At 36.9% G+C, this 18,159-nt stretch overlaps 1 long non-coding RNA gene and 1 pseudogene across 1 annotated transcript; both read right to left on the bottom strand.

The window, feature by feature from the left end:
• Positions 1-1,096: 1,096 nt before the first annotated feature.
• LOC131235563 (uncharacterized) lies at positions 1,097-1,599 on the bottom strand. Its single transcript, XR_009166216.1, has 3 exons — positions 1,564-1,599; positions 1,298-1,420; positions 1,097-1,217 (listed from the first exon to the last, which is right to left on the bottom strand). It is a non-coding gene; the product is annotated as an uncharacterized LOC131235563 (long non-coding RNA).
• Positions 1,600-10,328: 8,729 nt separating this feature from the next.
• On the bottom strand, positions 10,329-13,069 carry LOC131234570 (uncharacterized protein At2g34460, chloroplastic-like; annotated as a pseudogene).
• Positions 13,070-18,159: the final 5,090 nt, after the last annotated feature.

The raw sequence follows: 18,159 nt of genomic DNA, 5'->3' as shown, positions 1-18,159 counted from the left end.
TGCTGCAACTCGAGGACCAGATCTGCTCTCTTCCTGTTACGTACAATAATCTCTCCTTCTACCACCCCAATGATGAATCTGACTTTCTTAGACAATCCAAACAGCTTTATTTCAAGATTATCCAACATTACTTTCTGCATGAAAGTAGCAAGTCAATACTACCATCTTCTCAATTACCAAAAAGAAAAAATGGGAGGCCTAGATCAAAGCTCACATTTCTCTTTACATAGAACTCAAGTCTTAAATGAAAGAATTCTTCAAGAACTGCAAGAAAAGAAGGCACGGTGATGAGAAAGCATATATAGATTTAAGAAATTCATAGCAAGTACATAGAATAAGCAAGCTTACTTTGTTTGGGACTGTCATATTTCTTGATGACACCCCTCACGTCGAATGAGCATATCAATGATCTTACCAAGACTGAACATGATGAGCATATCAATGATCTTACCGAGACTGAACATGATGAGTATATCAATGATCTTACCGAGACCGAACATGGCCATCCCAAGATCTGCATTCGACAATATCGTGACAAAAATTTTCATGATTTAAGGCTTCTTAACACCCCATCTACAGTAAGAAAGATGTTAGAAGAAAATCAGATTCACATGGAAAGAGCAACACATCTAAAATTCAAATCTCTATCAGAAAAAAAAGAAGAAAACTATAATCCAAATACCCACTTTCAGTTCATGAAGAAAGACTAAAGATCACATTGAAATCCATCGCTCTCCCCGAGGACCTGAAATTCCAAACTCCCAACCTCAAATTCAAGAAAAAAGAGCAAAAGAACAAAGCTAAATTCAAATATCTCTCTGAAAATCTGCAAAACCCTTCACCAACTGTTCTATACAACAGCAACTGTTCAACTAAACCCTTCATACCCCAACAACTGTTCCACACACTTTAAAAATTTGCTACCATTGTTCTGTACAACAACAGCATTAAGATATATTTAAACAACAACGGTGAGTGAAGGGCCAGTGAATAATCATACATTTTGAACTGTGTTTGGACAGAGATGCTAAAAAAGATTATTTTTTGTTGATCTGAAGATTCCAGTGAATAGTCAGATATGATGCATCATGTGTTCATGAATCTGTAGCTCCACCATTTTGCGGTCTTGGATTAGCATGCACAGATGATGCCTGCAACCTTCTCAATTCCTTAGAAAGTTGGTGGGAGATGAGTTGGCCAGAATGGGCTTGAAGGACCTGTGAAATATTCATGTGCATAATAGTTCTCTATGACGCTGTGTATAGGTAATAGAAAAAGAAATTTTGGAAGTAAAAACCTTCAAAAGAGTAGAACTTGTCTCTAGATAAAGATTCATGACAGAGCTGGAATGTTGGAAAGGATTGGCAGATGCATCATTTGTTGCTGCAGAAGGTATTTCTTTTAAGAACTTGAGGCAATCCTGGGAAAAAAAGAAAGAAAGACGTCCATGAGTGGACTCTTAAACATTTTCATGTTCAAGAAGCTTTAAGAGAAAAAAAATGCAGCATATATTGAGGACAAGTTCATTCATACAATGGCAATGAAATAAAGCATGTGAATCACCTCGAAAAAAGTATCCTTGTATGTGCACAGAAGTTTTGGATCAAGCTTATATTTTTGTTTAAATGGACCACACCACATGAAACAGATAAAATGTTCTACGGTTGAAAATTTCTTAGGGGGCACAGAAGTTTTGGATCAAGCTTATATTTTTGTTTAAATGGACCACACCACATGAAACAGATAAAATGTACTACGGTTGAAAATTTCTTAGGGGGCACAGAAGTTTTGGATCAAGCTTATATTCTTGTTTTCCATTCATCCATGTCTGTATGATCTTATGAACAGGTTGGATGACAAATAAACATCACTGTGGGGTCTAGCAATCCAATTTCCTTAAAATGTCATGTCCACATTCAATTGGAAAAGTCAAACTGCATGTGCAAGATTTTCCAGAGGTGAACTTTGGGAATAAATTCATGATGGCGCCACCAGATGAATGGTCAGGTCACAGAAATGTGGAGGCCAATAGCACCATTGCTAGCAAAACTAAAAACACCTTTTTGTTCGGCCAAACATCATCTCTATCCTTGTAAATTCATCAGAAATTGGGTCAAGTAAAAAAGAATTGATGTATTTTTTAAACAGTTAAGATTTATCCTTCAAACTTCATCATGTTTGAGAAATCAAGTTCTGTTTTCAACTATTCTCATCCGAGGAAAACATCAAGATTCATGCATTCCGTGTGAAAGCTGACCCCAAATGGCTGGGACAAGGCTACTACTATGATGACAACATGCCTTTACAGTGTATCCTTCTCTTCTGATCGATAAGCTAAAGTAGAAACATTTCAATGCAATATCACAATGTCGCAGAGTCAGATCCATTTATCTGCTGCTACTAGGGCCAACTAAGAGTCCGGACCAAGACAGTGACAAGAAAGGAATGCTAATAATAGTTCATTTATGACCAGAAGACGCTTGTTTTTTGTCCAGTTATGACAGAATTTCATTGTTAGGAAATGAATGAATGACCAGCCAAGTTTTCAAATAAATCAAAGTTAGATTATGTTGCATTTGGACTAAAATACCCAAGAAAAATTTATCAACAGATAGCTAATCCCATGATATACTACATAAGAAAAGCGTTTGTTGTCTCAAATGCCACCCACTCTTTACAATATTGGCAACATTGGACTGGATTGGACTGTCTCACATGAATTTTTTTTTCTTGGGGATTTCAGTCCAAAAGTAACTGAAACCTCTAGCTCTATAATTCAAGAAACAAGGGAATGGAGACTTACTGCAATACATCGACAACATGACCACGGTCCATTAAGAACTCCTGTAGCTGCAACAGAGCATCAAGACGATCAGACAATGCTATGAATTATATTAGTCTTTGTTGCTCGTAGCTGTCACCTTTATCATTACCTTCGCATTCTCCTCTGCTTCCTGTTGAAGTTTCTTTGACTCTTGGACCACCCTTTCCATGATGAGTTCTTGTTCAGCAAAAGAAAAAAGAAAAAGATTCCTCCTTTTCACACTTCTCCTGTTCAGCCGCTACCCTTTCTACCTCTGCAGCAGCTAGTCGGGCTTGGAGATCTCGGCACATCTGGTATAAAATGCAAGATAAGGTTAGAGAAGAGGTGAGGTCTGAAAATCTTAATATCTTTCTATCAAAATAGTGGGTGGCATTTGAAACAATTGATACTATCAAACATAATAATTGCTAAAATTAAATATATTATTTAAAACATAATATCTTTCTATCAAAACAGTGGGTGGCATTTGAAACGCCAAGTGCATTCGCACTTTTGCCAATCCACACATGCTAGTTCTAGCACTAAAATTATAACAGCTTAAAAAAATGAAAAAATAAAATAAAATGATAAAACTCACCCTGAAGCTGTTGTTATTTCTTCTTTCCAATCAGTTAGGATTGTCATATCAGTGAGATTTTTTGAAAATTCCCAATTCCAAAATGGGCCATCAGATCAACAGTCTAGATCATTACACCAAGGGCTTGCCCCACGTATAAAAATATATTCTCAGGTCTGAGGGCCATAGACACTTCTGTCTAACCTGAAAGCATTTGGCTGAAAACCGATCCAACAAACGTCCTTGGTTTTGCTGCAAATATATATAAGGATCATGATATGATGATACCAATGCCAATCACTGTTCAAATTCACTGTTCAAACTAGATTAATGTTCAAATTCACTGTGCAAAACCTTAGAATTTGATGGCGTGTTTGCATGGTCCGTGTCAAAGAATTCGATGATAGGCATGCATCCATTTTAAACCAGTGCTTTGGAAATAAATAACCTATAATAGGTGGTTGTTTGATTAATTCAAACTAGGAGGAATTTACCAAGGCCTCTAATTGAATGCACAAATAACCTCCCTGATTGCTGCTGCTGCTGCCACCATCAAAGTCCCAAACAAGAACAGCTTGCATATCAGTGAGCTTCACTTCAAGTCATCATAATTTGGAAACATTGAAACTGTTTAAATCAAATTCATTCATGGTTGAAAAGAGACGTCTACTTCTCACAAACTTTCCTAGGAGCCTTTTGTATGTATATCACAAACCTGACCTTTGGAGAGCATGTGGAGGCATGGACAACTTACAGAGCACCATCACTTTTCACCCTCGCTTGGTGGCTTATCTTCATCTTTCTTTTGCTCTATTTGACCTTGGAGAGATGCCAACAAATCCTTAACTGAAGGATCATTAGGGTTAACTCCAGGAAGCGAAGCAAGAATAGATGACAAGAAAGATTGGTCTCCAAGCACCTTGCTCATGTCATTCTGGCTCTGACATATCTGTATCTCCCACAAACACATCACCAGATTGACTAGATCTAAGATCATCCATTGACATTGCTAGGGCTTGCTCAAGCAAGGCAGTCTCATCCTCCGTGAGATCAGCACTTTTAACACCCTGCCAATACAATTCATATAAGAATTCAATCGATTTCTATGTTAAGAAAACAAAAAAAAATCCTGACATATGGCTCACAGCTGATCTCTACTGCCGCCTGGAGCATGCAAAAAGAAAAAAGAAAAAGAAGATGAATATGCTAAATGGGTAGTAGTTGAAATCGCCATTTCGTTTCATTTAGGTGGGAAGCAGGCCCTTAATTTCAATCAAATTCAAAAAAGCATTCACTTTGACAAAAAAACGAGTAACAAGCATGCTGCTAGACAGGAAAAGGCCGAAACTGCAAATTCAGATGATTTTGAGTCTGAATTAAAATACATGATATGCAATGCCAACCTCATTCAAATTAGAATAATGATACCTGATTCAAGATTTTTTTTTTCCATTTTTCTTTGTTTCCTTTAGTTCAATTCAATTGAGCATGCCTTGCATCCAAACACACCTTACGTTTAATATAACAACCCATCACCTAAGACGAGAACCCATACTCCCAACAATGACCCCCTTACAACAATTAATAATTTAATTGGCAATGGACGCCCATTTAGACTGACGTCAACTGAACATCCAAGATACAATGAACCAGCCATTTTCATCACTCGACTCAAAAACATGAAGGACAATGTGTTGTGATACTGGGTCTAGCAAAAATAGATCAAGCTGCTACCTGTTCAGCTTGAGGAGCTACAGGTGGTGAGTTGGCAATCATACCCATTTTTAATTCATTAGGGTGTTTTTGGAGTTATAAAAGGTTATAAACATTTTCCTGATTTAGTTAAATTGGAATCCATTGCAGAGTCGATTCTGAATTCTGAACTGACAATTGGGACTTGGGTGTACTAACAAGCTAACAAAAAAAAAAAAGCACTCAAACCTCAGATATACATAACTGAGGAGCAAAAAAAATCAGATGGTTTCAGAATCTAATGATGGATCAAACCACCAAGTCCTATATATACTGATTCTACGTTTTCTTCATGTTACTCCCTAGAGCATGTCTATCTCTGTGTACAAATTAAACAATCATGTTGATGGTTTGCCTTTATCTCCATGGTAGAGTTCAGTGGACCCTCCTTCTAAATAGGACCTCTCATCCCATTGTTGAGAACACCAACCCAAGAATGCTACATTCATTACATGATTCTGTTTTGTCTTTTGAGTTTCAACCCAATGGTTTGCAAAGTAGAGTTTAGTGCCTGCTTACCTCCAGAAATCTCGACATGGTTTGCAAAGTAGATATGATTTCCAGCTAAACCACCTACAACCAGCAAACCAAGCAAATGCATTTGTTTTTACAATGCAACAAAAAGGAGAGGGAGTTACCATTATTGATCGAACTTCATATACAACATACCCACAACCTGCCAAGAAAAAACCACAACCAGTTAAACTAGCAATCAAGTAAGCAACTAAAAGAATTCTTTAATCATATACAACAAACCCAAATTACTCTTAGGCAAGATTGAGAACAAAATCATTATCTCCAGCTTTGCCTAATGACAACAGTCCATTTTACAAGGATCAACTGGAGAGACCTGCAAGCTATCATGAGTCGAAATGGCGTGATGGTTTAGGATTCTCAGGACAAGAGCATGGTTATTATGATCACTTGAGGGAAGAGAAGAATGATGAACTTGGTATTTCCTCAGGGAAAGAAAGAGAACTCACACATGGGGTTGCAACAAATCAGCTCATTGCTCCTGATATTGTTCATAGATACCCAAACTATGATGGAAACATTCATCAATTTAGTTTCCATTCATTGCATGAAGCTCAGTCAGAAAAAAAAAAAGAAAAAAAGATCCCTACCTTAATAACTAAAACCACAAGCTTTGCATACATATCAATAACAGCAAATGAGAGATGCTGGACTTGTTGTGGCGTTTGTAGGGACAAGGAGCTTGGATTAATCAGTCAGTGGCCAAACAATTTGCTACAGAAATTTCCTGAAATTATAGGTAGAAAGAGAAGGAAAACTCTTAACAACTATGAGGTTCTGGAGGATTCTCATGGAAACATAATAAAAACCACAGAAAAAGTTTACCATGAGGATTCGGAAAAAGCGATCCATGTGATCATCCCCTTTAAGCAACCCACTTTGTTGTAACTGTGAGATATAATGGGTATAAGCTACATCATACACAGTCAACTAAAGTTCTACATTTAGCTTTATAAAAATTTAGACTATATTTAAATTTGAATTTGAATTTGTTTATGGATTCTTTAAATATTTTCACGCTTTTAATTGGATAGTCTTCTGTTTGTTTAATTCATTTCAAGGTTTTTTGAGACTGATCAGGTTATTAGCTTTGAAAGAATTCCAAGTATGCTACATTAGCTTTTTTGTTTTTACTTTATCAGGAATACATGGACTTCAACTCAAGAATACACATGATATACTCATGTATTCAGTTTACACTAGTGAGGTCCATGATTCATTTACACAGAGCATCAGTCTCAGCTTGGCAGGAGGGGAAAAGGAAGGTGGGTGACCCAACTGGAAAATGATTCATTTATACCCATTTTTTGCTTTCACATGGCCTTTACTGTTATGCAACTGTAACACTAGCCAGCTTTTCTGTGGTCACAATTCCATTTGCTGACAGGAACATTGTCTCCTGATATGTGCCAATTGACTGGCCTATGGTACTTGTACGTGGATACTAATGGAACCTGCATCAATGGTTGTCTGGGAATTTATATTTGAGATTTTGTTCATACCCTTGTTTGAACCATCTCTATATACCGGTGTTGTTGCAGTGATGTGAGCGGGACAATAACCTCTCAGGAACCATACCGGACAACATTGGGAATTGTACAAGCTACGAAATCCTGTAAGATGGCTGGCATTCCTTTTGGTGTGGGTATTGTGCTTGTTCTTTCTTCAATTGTTTATGGTCTATTGACTGTTATGACTTCCAGGGATATTTCTTACAATCAAATCACTGGAGAGATTCCTTACAACATTGGTTTCCTGCAAGTAGCTACATTGTATGTTTCCATCTCTCAAAAGCTCTGCTGTATCTCTTTCCATCTGCAAATAACTATTCGTTTCATCTACTAATCAACCAACTAGAATCATTCAGCTACTGATATTTTTGAACTCTTCTAGTTAAACTGCTTGCTGTAGTATACTCCACTGAATCTCTATTACAGTTGACAATCTGCAACTTTTTTTCTTTTATTTTTTGCTCCAGTTGTCATCCATTCTTGTTGCATTTAATTAGGTTTGTTTTTCTTGATAATGGTGTGCTGACCCTAATGAAAAAAAACTTTCTATTATTAGGTCTCTTCAGGGACATAGGCTTACTAGGAAGATTCCAGAAGTGATAGGACTCATGCAAGCTCTTGCTGTTTTGTAAGTTTTGTACTGTCTTCTCAAATTCTTTTCATTTTTTTTCAAAATTTCTTTACTTCCTAAATAACTGCATGCATCTTTTAAGAAATATGTTCACATAAACAAATCCAACTATAATTTTGACTATAGTGCAATTTTTTTTTTTTAAATGAAAATTCTTAACTGACCTTTCAGAGGGGATGGTGAATGTTTACATTCTCATATGTTTGAAGGTGATCTCCTAGTTTCATGTTTCCTGTATTTAATTGAAATGTACGCTAGTGGAAACAAAATTTAGTGAGTGGAAATGCAATTTTTAGTTATCAATAGAAAAGGAAAATCTTTATTTTGAGTTTCTATGTGAAATATGAAGAGATTGCGTGTGCATGTGGGGTGTTTGATGAAATTCCTAAGAAGAATCTGGCACTGGTCCCACCTGTTGCCAGCTCCCTTGATCCTTGATGTGGTGGAGTTTGTTTGGACAGCTGGCCGCTGTTGGAGATGGGCCTATGCAAAAGCATGTTTACAAGTAATTGATTGAGTAAATATTCAACCAAGCTCATATCTAACAACAGCCTGACAGTTTCCAATCATCGTCTAGCAAATTGTGACATAGGCCCATTGAGTTGGATGCAGATTGCATGGTGACTCCAACACCACAGCTAAAGTGGTGTTGGGGCATGGTAGCATGTGATTGGGCCAAGACTCCTGTCAAAGATGAGCCTGGTCAAGTACATACTCGACCTAACAACTCAGAAACATGTTTTGTATGGGCTCCATTTCTGATCGCAGCTCATGGCCACGTACCATTGAGCTATTTGGTGTTGGGTCACCATGCAATCTGTGTCCAAGCTGAGTCAGAACTAAGCCTTGCTCAACAGAAAATATCTATGGGATATGGCAGCCTCTGAGATGGGAGGCTGCACTTAGAATATAAACAAAAGACATCCATTCATTTCAAGGGGTACCACGCCATAGAAAACCATGGACGGAATGAATAAAACGGTTGGCCAATGGATTTAATCAAATGTAATGTGTAGCCGTCATGATGAAAGTATCCAATTTTTGCACTCGAGTTCTCAAGGTGGGACTTATATTTTAAACAGCTACAGCTTGGATGTTGTATACATGTGACACATTGGCTGTACCCGTTCAATGGACATTAAAAGTTAGTGGAAAATGCTCCTAAAAAAAGGAATTATACCATTCCATTGGGCTGCATCTCCATTAGGGTGATGCATCTTGGGTTTCATCAAAAACCACATTTGCAAATCAGATTTGTTGTTTAGGTCAAGTTAGGTGGTGTTATGCTTAGGCTTAAGTCTTCTTCAAGCAGCCCAAACCTCATAAACATGAGTTATCACTAACATATATGATATAAATGTAAATTTTCATCAGATCACCAAACAGTAGTATAGATCTCATCTGCATTGGACATTGAATTTCTTGATTTGATTGTTATCCAAATTGAGGCTAGCTTCTAATAACATGTGTTGCTCATTTTTTCTTTCTCAGTTCCATTTTGGCTTGTTCATGACATGGATGTTCAAGACACCCTTTCAGATACAACGTATGTGCAGGGTCATAGATTTGACCAATCCCTTCAAACCATGACTTTTGGATCATGGGATTGAGGGTTCTTAGTTCAAAAAGGAAAAAAGAAAAAAAGAAGAAGAAAGAAGCGATGTTGGGTTCACATTTTCCCTACTTAGATGTAGGTATTTTCTCATGACTACATGTATGTAGGAAACTAGCTGGAACTTGTGTAGGCAACATCACCATCTGAGACTTTTGTACTATTGTTGCTACTTCTTAGAACCCAAAACTATAGCTAGAGGTGCAAATGGACTTGATTGGCTTGCGGCAAGCTTGAGTCTGCCCTAGCCAGGTTTGGGCTTAACCTAGAGGATTACAAGTCAAATGTAAGCTGAGTTTTTAGTCCCAGTACTTATGTATATGGTATGTATGTGGATTGCAGATATACAATGATGGAACAATGATATCACTTCCATAGAACAAGAAGTTATCACAGCTTACTACTGATAATGCTAGTGGGAAGATCAACAACTTCGGAAACTTGGAACCGTTAGAGGGGTAGAAGTGCAGACTGAATTCAATGATGAGGTTGAACACAAGGTTATACTTATTTATCAGGGTATGAGAAACTTTCTTGTAATTTTATTTTATTTTTCAAATCATCACAATGTGTAAATATTAATGTGAATTGGACTGCATGTGAACTAGATTACACCAATCTTGTTGAAGGTTTTGAGCAAAACGATTTATCTTGGGTCTCATTCAACCAAAGTCTTAATGCTTACATATATATTAATATGTAGATAATAATGCAACCAATTTGAATATGCATAAATTGTAAATTATAAGTTTGATATATCATGCAATTTTGTAAATTTGACATGTTTGGGTTTTTCTTCTTTTCATGGGCAAAATAATGGAATTACACATCAATGAGGACATGTACAATAATAGACAATCATTGGAAAGATGAAAGAAGAACATCCAAAATCTCACCTTGAATGCCAGATTGGACCTTTTGAATCATCTTCAAATCTATTCTTGCCTAATAGCACCAAATAGGTCCTCAAATGAACGTTTAGGAGCATCAGTACGAGAAACCATCTCCACCACTTTGTAATGAGACTCTGGGTACAGCAATGCCTCAACAGAAACTTTTGCAACCTGAACTTTGGATATAGAACCTTCGTAAAGAGTATCCTGTGAAAGAAACCCCAAGAGACAGATCATAAATAGAACTGGCATTTTAGTCTATTTTACCAAAGAAATGATCTTAACATAGATGTGCATATCAAACAGAAACAAGTAGGAGCGAATGAGTGTTCTGTACCTCAGACTCCATGACTATATTTCCGCTAGGCGGGTCATTTTTTAGGCCCCCAGGCGTAACAATTGTGTAGTTTATACCAGATCTCCTGATTGGTATCAATGTGAGCCCGAACACATTTAGAATGATGTAAGCCGGATTAAGGATTTGGCCCATTGCAGCTCCATTCACAAGAATTGAACTTATAAGAATGAACCTATTCACCCCGATTTTTTGACATGCATCACAAGCTTCGCTGTGCCAAAATTATCAACCTGCAAATAATTCAATCTGTTTAATAGACAAACCAAGAAATTATTTAGGAGAGATCAAGTTACATATTTTGGGATCTAGTTACAGCCCAATTTCTGGTTATTGGGTTGTAACTGTATCCCAGAATATGTAACTTGATCTCTCATAAATAATTTAGAGAAAAACACCCTGAAAAACCACGGAAAAAGAATACAAATTCCCTTAACCAAAACAACCCAAAATAAATATGTAAATGACAATTGTGCTGAGAGTAAACAGATTAGTGTAATTAGGAATAACTGCCAAGAAGAAGATAGAAATACAAAAAAGAAAACACAATGATGATAGAGGACAACATGTGATTGTTACCTGAATGAGAAACTCAAAGTCAGATGGTTGTTTAGCCATTGAGTAATATCCCTGTATTTGATTGAAGCCCAATGCATATGAATAAGGAAGACCAATATTCAAAGTTCAAACATGTTAAATGTACTTCCTCGTTGTCATACCTTAGCTCAACCATGCATCTTTCATTCCAAGCAGCACTGCAATGGAATGCATGCAATCTGCTGCAATCGGCCTAGTTGAATGTTCAACTGTAGAAAATTACCTTCAGTGCCAAATTCGGGTTGAAGAAGAGCATCTGTAGCTAAAACCAATTGGAATACCATATGCACCTGACCTGACCCTTCAATCTTGCATGATGCACCTGACCTGCACCAACAAGGAGAAAAGATGTTAAACATTATCAAGAAATAAGAGGAAATACATGCATGAGTGTTGAATGTGAGTGTATTTGGATATGAAATGTTTGGAGAGGTTCATTTTGTAGGTATGATGAAGAAGAATACAAAAAGAGATGTTAGTAGGTACAAACCATTTTTTTCAAAGTTGAAAACCACATCATGGAGGTTGTCAGCAACAACAACCATGACAAGGTCATTGTCAACTTCAAGAATAGGCTCAAATTTCACAAACACGTCTTTATGTTTCCATCCTACATTTTATTCAATGAAGTAAGAAAACACATGATCAAAAACAATGAATCTTAATCTGTGAATACCGCTACAGCTGTATGGAAAGGTTAGATCTAAAATTTTTTATACATAGTAAAATAGGCATGCAAGAAATCTGAACTTCAACAATAAAAAGGGTCCATTTTGAACTTGCACCTTACCAAAAAAATAAAATATTTTTCACCCATTCACGAATCTAATTCTAAACACATGCATCTATGATCTTGATTTGAAACCATCTAAAACACCAAAGAGTTTTGAAATCTTATCTCAAGGATGAGAAATCACAATGGTCTGTATGGAGAGCCACCTAATTGATGGCTTGGATCTCGATTGGCATTTATAAATATATAAAGATATGATTTTTCCTTTTTCTTTTTTAATTGTGTTTGTTAATGAAACCTATTTCCAAAATCTGGTTATAAATCACATGTATTTAGTGCACTGTCTTCAATTTTTATTTGCTTGGATGTAGAGATTTAATTTTGTTATGATTAATATACCTGAGATTGATCAGGGGTGGGAAGTGGGCCCCAATTGGGTCCAATACACTTTCCATCATTCTCCACCCTTGGTTAGCCAATGATAGGATTCACACATAGCCAACTTTTAGTATGGATAATTGTATACTAGACCTGTCCTCTTTGCAAATTTACAACCCTTGTTTAAGAGAAGACTTTGATACTCTGTTTGAGTGTGATGGATGATACAAAAGCACTTGGAAATTGCATGTGGAATACAAGTAATTCAAATAAAACACTCTCTGGCAAGTTTAAAATGTATTATGGGCCAAAAATTAGCCAAGTAATTCAAATAAAACACTCTCTGGTAAGTAATTCAATACCTCATTTGCCACAGGAGATGTCCGATCTTCTTTGTCAAATATAAATGCAAGAAGCAAGTGCTTAAACTCTACATATGCTTCCTTAATAATAATAAATAAATAAATAAATAAATAAATAAATAAATAAATAAAAAAAACAAAAGAAGTCTGATTTTTTAAACCATGGAGCTACAAATTGGGATCACCTAATGAGTGACTTGGATCTTACACAAGTGGATCATCTATTCTAAGCTAGTACCAAAATAGAAGGATGGAGTTCACTTGGCACTCCAACTGAAACAATCAAAAACAGAAACATCAAGTAAACTACTTGGCCTTCTTCCCCTGTCATTATCAACCTGCTAGAATGCAGTGTTTGGGCTATTGATTTCCACAACCGAGTAGTTGTGGTTCTCCATTGTAATGATAACTGGGGTCCCCTTTTGTGTTTCCTTCACCCACCAATCTGAACTGTCCAAGCTTGGAGCCATTTTCCCCACCCAAACAAAACACAAATTCCCCAAAACACTGCAAAATCCACTACAGTGTCTCAAAATCTTCAATACTTAGATCTCAAAATCAAGAAACAAACACAACCCATTTTAGCTCCAACCATCAAAAACAAGATCCCACCACACCAACTTCCCAAACAGCAACCCAAACCGAAACAAAGCAACAAAACCTAGATTTCTATTCAATCTACAACCATAAAAAACAAGAACCTTACCACAACAACTCAAAAACCAACTACTCAAACACAATTCAAACCAAAAGAAAAACTCAAAAAAACCCAGATTTGTATTCAATCCAATCTGCTCCTTCCCACACTGCTCTACAAAGCTAACAACGGGAGAGAAGCAGCATTATGAGGAAAGGTATCTGTAGTTGTATAAAGTTCAAGACCATGTGGGCATTATTCAATAATACCAAAACTATAAAAAAAAAAAAAAAAAACTCCACCTTTTTGCAACTTCACTACATGTTATTTACCATGGATGAGGTTGATTTCAAGGCCCCAAAATGGAAAGGGGACAGTTAGGAAACTACCATTTCAGGGCTGTTTCATCTATTCTAGGGATTCTTAGTTGAAGCATTTCTTCAAACATGTAGGAGGCCATGGACAACGACAGATATGGCTGTCACTGTCATGGTTGCTGCCCAATTTCTGGCCATTAAAAGAGGAAATGAGAGAGAAAGAGAGAGTACCTTTCACTTTGTGTGCTCTGATTTCTTCTATTCTCGTCAGCTATTGGAGGGAGATCGATCAATGGCTGCTTTCAGGGAGATCAGGGAGATCGAGAGATGGAGGGAGGGAAATCAGGGAGATCGAGAGGTGGAGGGAGAGGAAGGGAGAGAGATCGAGGAAGGTAAAGGAACAAGCGAGATGGGAGAGAGAGATCGGGGAAGGGAGAGGGCAGGGAGAAGTGCGCCAGACAAGAGAGAGAGAGAGAAGAGGGAGTGTGCGCCTGCAATAAGAGAGGGAAATGAAAAATTCCCTCTAGGTTTTCTGTTTTAATCGCATCCTTTCACCGACAGCCATGTTTCAAAAGCAGGGGCGGACGGCTGCTGGTGATTTCCATGATCACCGACTTTTTCTTGTAGTGAAGGGATGCGTGAGATTGAGATTGAGAGAGATAAAGAAGAGGGGCGCAGGAGATTGAGAGAGAGAGAGAGAGAGAAAGGGTCGGAAGTGAGACGGAATAGGGTTGAGTGGAGGGAAATGGGTGTTTCATGAGAGGGGGAAAAGAAAAAGAAAACGCGGTTTTTCGCATTTTTTACTGCTACGGTCCTGCTACGGTTTTTGACCGTAGCTAAAATCTAATATGACCGTAGCCATTGCATGGCCCTCCACGGCTCACATTTGACAGGATCTGGATGGACGACCTTGTCAAGGGCTGTGTGGGTTCCATATTGATGCCATCGATATATCCACTCCGTCCATTAATTTTATAATATTTTTTTATAAGAATTGAACCCAAAATCTAGGCAAATCGAAGGTTAATTGAACCACACCATCGATCAATGGATTAATCTCCACTCTTTCCTACAGTGTGGTCCACTTGAGCTTTCGATCTACTTCCTTTGTTGGGTTCTTGCATAAAATATTTTTAAAAAATTGATAGTCGTATTAGATGGAGTACACACATTTTAATGGGCCTCATGGAGTCCCTTATGATGTATCTAAGGTTGTACGTACATCTAGCGGAGTTAGCTTTTTGCTACGGTTTTTACAATTTTAGCTACGGTTTTAAGCCGTAGTAAATTAGCTACGGTTTATAGCCGTAGCTAAAAACCAGAATAGTCCGTAGCCTTTGGTCATTTTTTTGGTAGTGATACGGCGCTAGTTCAGCTAATCTTGGTCTCTGGTATCTACATGATACTGGTGTGCAATTAGTTGGTTACACGGATGCTGATTGGGCTGATAACATTGATGATCGTAAATCGACCAGCGGTGGTTGTTTCTATGTTGGGAACTGTTTGATTTCTTGGCTAAGTAAGAAACAGAGTTCTGTATTGCTCTCCACAGCTGAAGCTGAATATATTGTTGTTGGTAATGCATGCACTTAGCTTGTGTGGATGAAGAGAATGCAAAGTGATTACCAAATTGCACAAGAATCCATGGTTTTATATTGTGACAATTCAAGTGCAATTAATATTTCTAAAAATCCAATTCAACATTCACGAATCAAGCATATTGACATTAGATATCATTATATTCGTGAACTGGTGGAAGACAAGATAATTTCATTAGAATATATTCCGACCAAGAATCAACTTGCAGACATATTCACAAAACCGCTCGACAAAAACAGGTTTGCAAAATTGAAATTTGATCTTGGTATGTACAATATGAACTGATGATTTATGCCTTTTGTATAATAATGCATATATTTATTATTTTGAAATTTTTTAAAATTCAAAAATAGACGCAAAATTGCATATTTTCAGTGGTGCATGACCAGTCGAGTAGACTGGTCGAGTATGTACACGACCATTCGTGGAACTCGGGTTTTGCTTTTTATTTGGAAAAAACACTTTTTTCTTCACTTGGTTCTTCTTCTCCAACAAGCCTTACCACAACCGGTCGAACCCATCTTCGATTCCTCCATGGTTAGTGCATTATTTTCAATTTCCTTATAGATTTGAGTTCTTTGATCTTCTATTTCCTTATTTGTGTTGTTTATTTCAAGGTTTATGGTTGTTTAGTGGATTTTTTAACTAAAAATTTGATTTGCTTGAAACTCTTCTTGCCTCTTTTGCAATCCTTGTATTCCTTGATTTTCTTGTTGCAATGGAGAGTAGAAACAAGAAGAAAGGATCTCGTGGTCCCTCTTCTTCTCGTTCCACTCCTATCAGGTGCGCCATCTTCGGTCACCCGAGGAAGATCCCGAGTATATGTGGGATATTCGCTTACGCAACGTGATAGTTGAACAGATAGTTAACACTGATCATTTGACACCTTTTAGTATCCTTCCACTCCTTTAATTTATAAGATGGGATAACATTTTATATTGGGGCAGTCCTGCATTTCGCTCTATTGTGCAAGCCATATATGCTTGTATTACTGACTTCTCTATTGAAAATCTTACGTTTACAATTTCTACTAGAGAAGGTCCAATTGATGTGGACCGTCACCTCATTTCTAGATTAATAAATCTTCCAGTTAATGATGATGGTATTCTCATTAATACTCTTGTAGCAAAACCGTCTGAATCTAAGAAGCGAATGCTCACTAGAGTTTTATGTAATATGTATGCGGAATGGAGTACCGAGAATGCACTCGCTTTCAAGTTTATGTTACTCAGATATAGGGTTCTTTATCAGATTTTCATTTCAAATGTCTGCCCTAGATCTGGTAATAAAACTGAGCTTACTATATTCATGGTTCGTATTCTTCATTCTATTGTTACTGGAGTCTCTGTGTGTCTTCCTTCACTTATCTGCTATATCATGATTCAGTTCCATATCCATCCAGGTCATAGTGATATATCTTTTACTTATCTTATAACTGTATTAGCCACACATAGTCTAGTGGTTAAACCTATTTGAGAATATAAATAAGATGAATTTGAGGTTTGGCTCCAGGCCAGGTTGATGAGGGTGTTGGTGGAGTAACTGAAGCAAATGAAGAGGAGGGTGCTTTGCCTCCAGATGATGTCAATATGGATGACATCTTTGATGAGATTGAATCAGACTTTACAGCGGATCCTGATTTTCAACCGTTTGATTTTGATGAACGTTTGCATTCCCTTGAGGAAAAGGAAGAGGGTATGCATGTGTCCCAAGAAACTTAATTTAAATACATGCACAAATATCTGATGCGCATTAACAAGGGACTACATTAAATTAATCCTTCCACACCTGCTCCTTCCTCTGGTTCAGATTAGTTTTGAATTTCTGATCTGTAATAACTCTTATACTTGGATTTATAAGCTTGGACATGTTTGAATGGTTTATGTTATCTTAAACTTACTTCTTTCTATCATTACTCATTGCTCTTTTGTTTCCATAATCATTTATAGGTTCTTTCCTTTGTCATATTGTAACAAAAGGGGGGAGAATTTGTGTTGATATGCCTATTTCATAATGATATTGGATTCTATAGAGTGGTTAAAAATGTAGAAATGTGGAGAAGTGTGGTTAGGTAGCAAATTTTCCTCTTAGATTCTATGGAGTAATATATTAAGGGGGAGTATTGGTTTGCAGTTTTTAACTGGTGCATGATTCTTTGACCAGGTTGTAACTGGTGCAAGATTCTTTGTTGTGCATATATGATCTTTACTATATGTATTATGCATCATATTATTTATTTGGTTTTGTCACAAATTTGACAAAAGGGGAGATTGTAAATGCTATCTTATCTAGCTACTAGATTTGTCAAATTTTGTAGTGCCAAAACCTCTTGGAATCTGTATCTTGTGTAGCTCAACTTTATATCATCCTTGCCTACATTCAAGAAGTTCAAATTCAAGTTTAAGAAGTTCAAGTACAAGAACAAGAGATTCAAGTACAACATCAAGTACTAGATCAAATTTTCAAGCTTCAACTATGTCAAGACAGTGTACATTACTTAAGAATACATGCTTAAGTAATCTTCTCAAGCTTAAGCTATATACTCAAGTTGAAACTCAATTCACAAGCTCATTAGTTTAAGCTCATCTTCGAATATACAATGACAAGCTTCAAAGTACTTCAAGATGACAAATTTCAAAATACTTCAAGATAAACTATCAACCGAAGCGAACGATGTTTCAATGTTCAATTTTCACCTATAAGGTATGAATGACCCTAGATTGACTATAGGTTAGGTCATATTGATTGCATACTTAATTTGGGTCATTATATAATTTTATAGGTTTTTCCTCGACTAGTCCTAGCCTATGTTCAACTAGTCCAAGTACTGGCTTGACCAGTCTAAGAATTTTCTCTACCAGTCTAAGA

This window comes from Magnolia sinica, chromosome 19 (assembly GCF_029962835.1).
Source record: "Magnolia sinica isolate HGM2019 chromosome 19, MsV1, whole genome shotgun sequence".
NCBI lineage: Eukaryota > Viridiplantae > Streptophyta > Magnoliopsida > Magnoliales > Magnoliaceae > Magnolia > Magnolia sinica.
The sequence above is the reverse complement of the archived record's forward strand: the minus strand, read 5'-3'. Positions and strand labels throughout refer to the sequence as shown.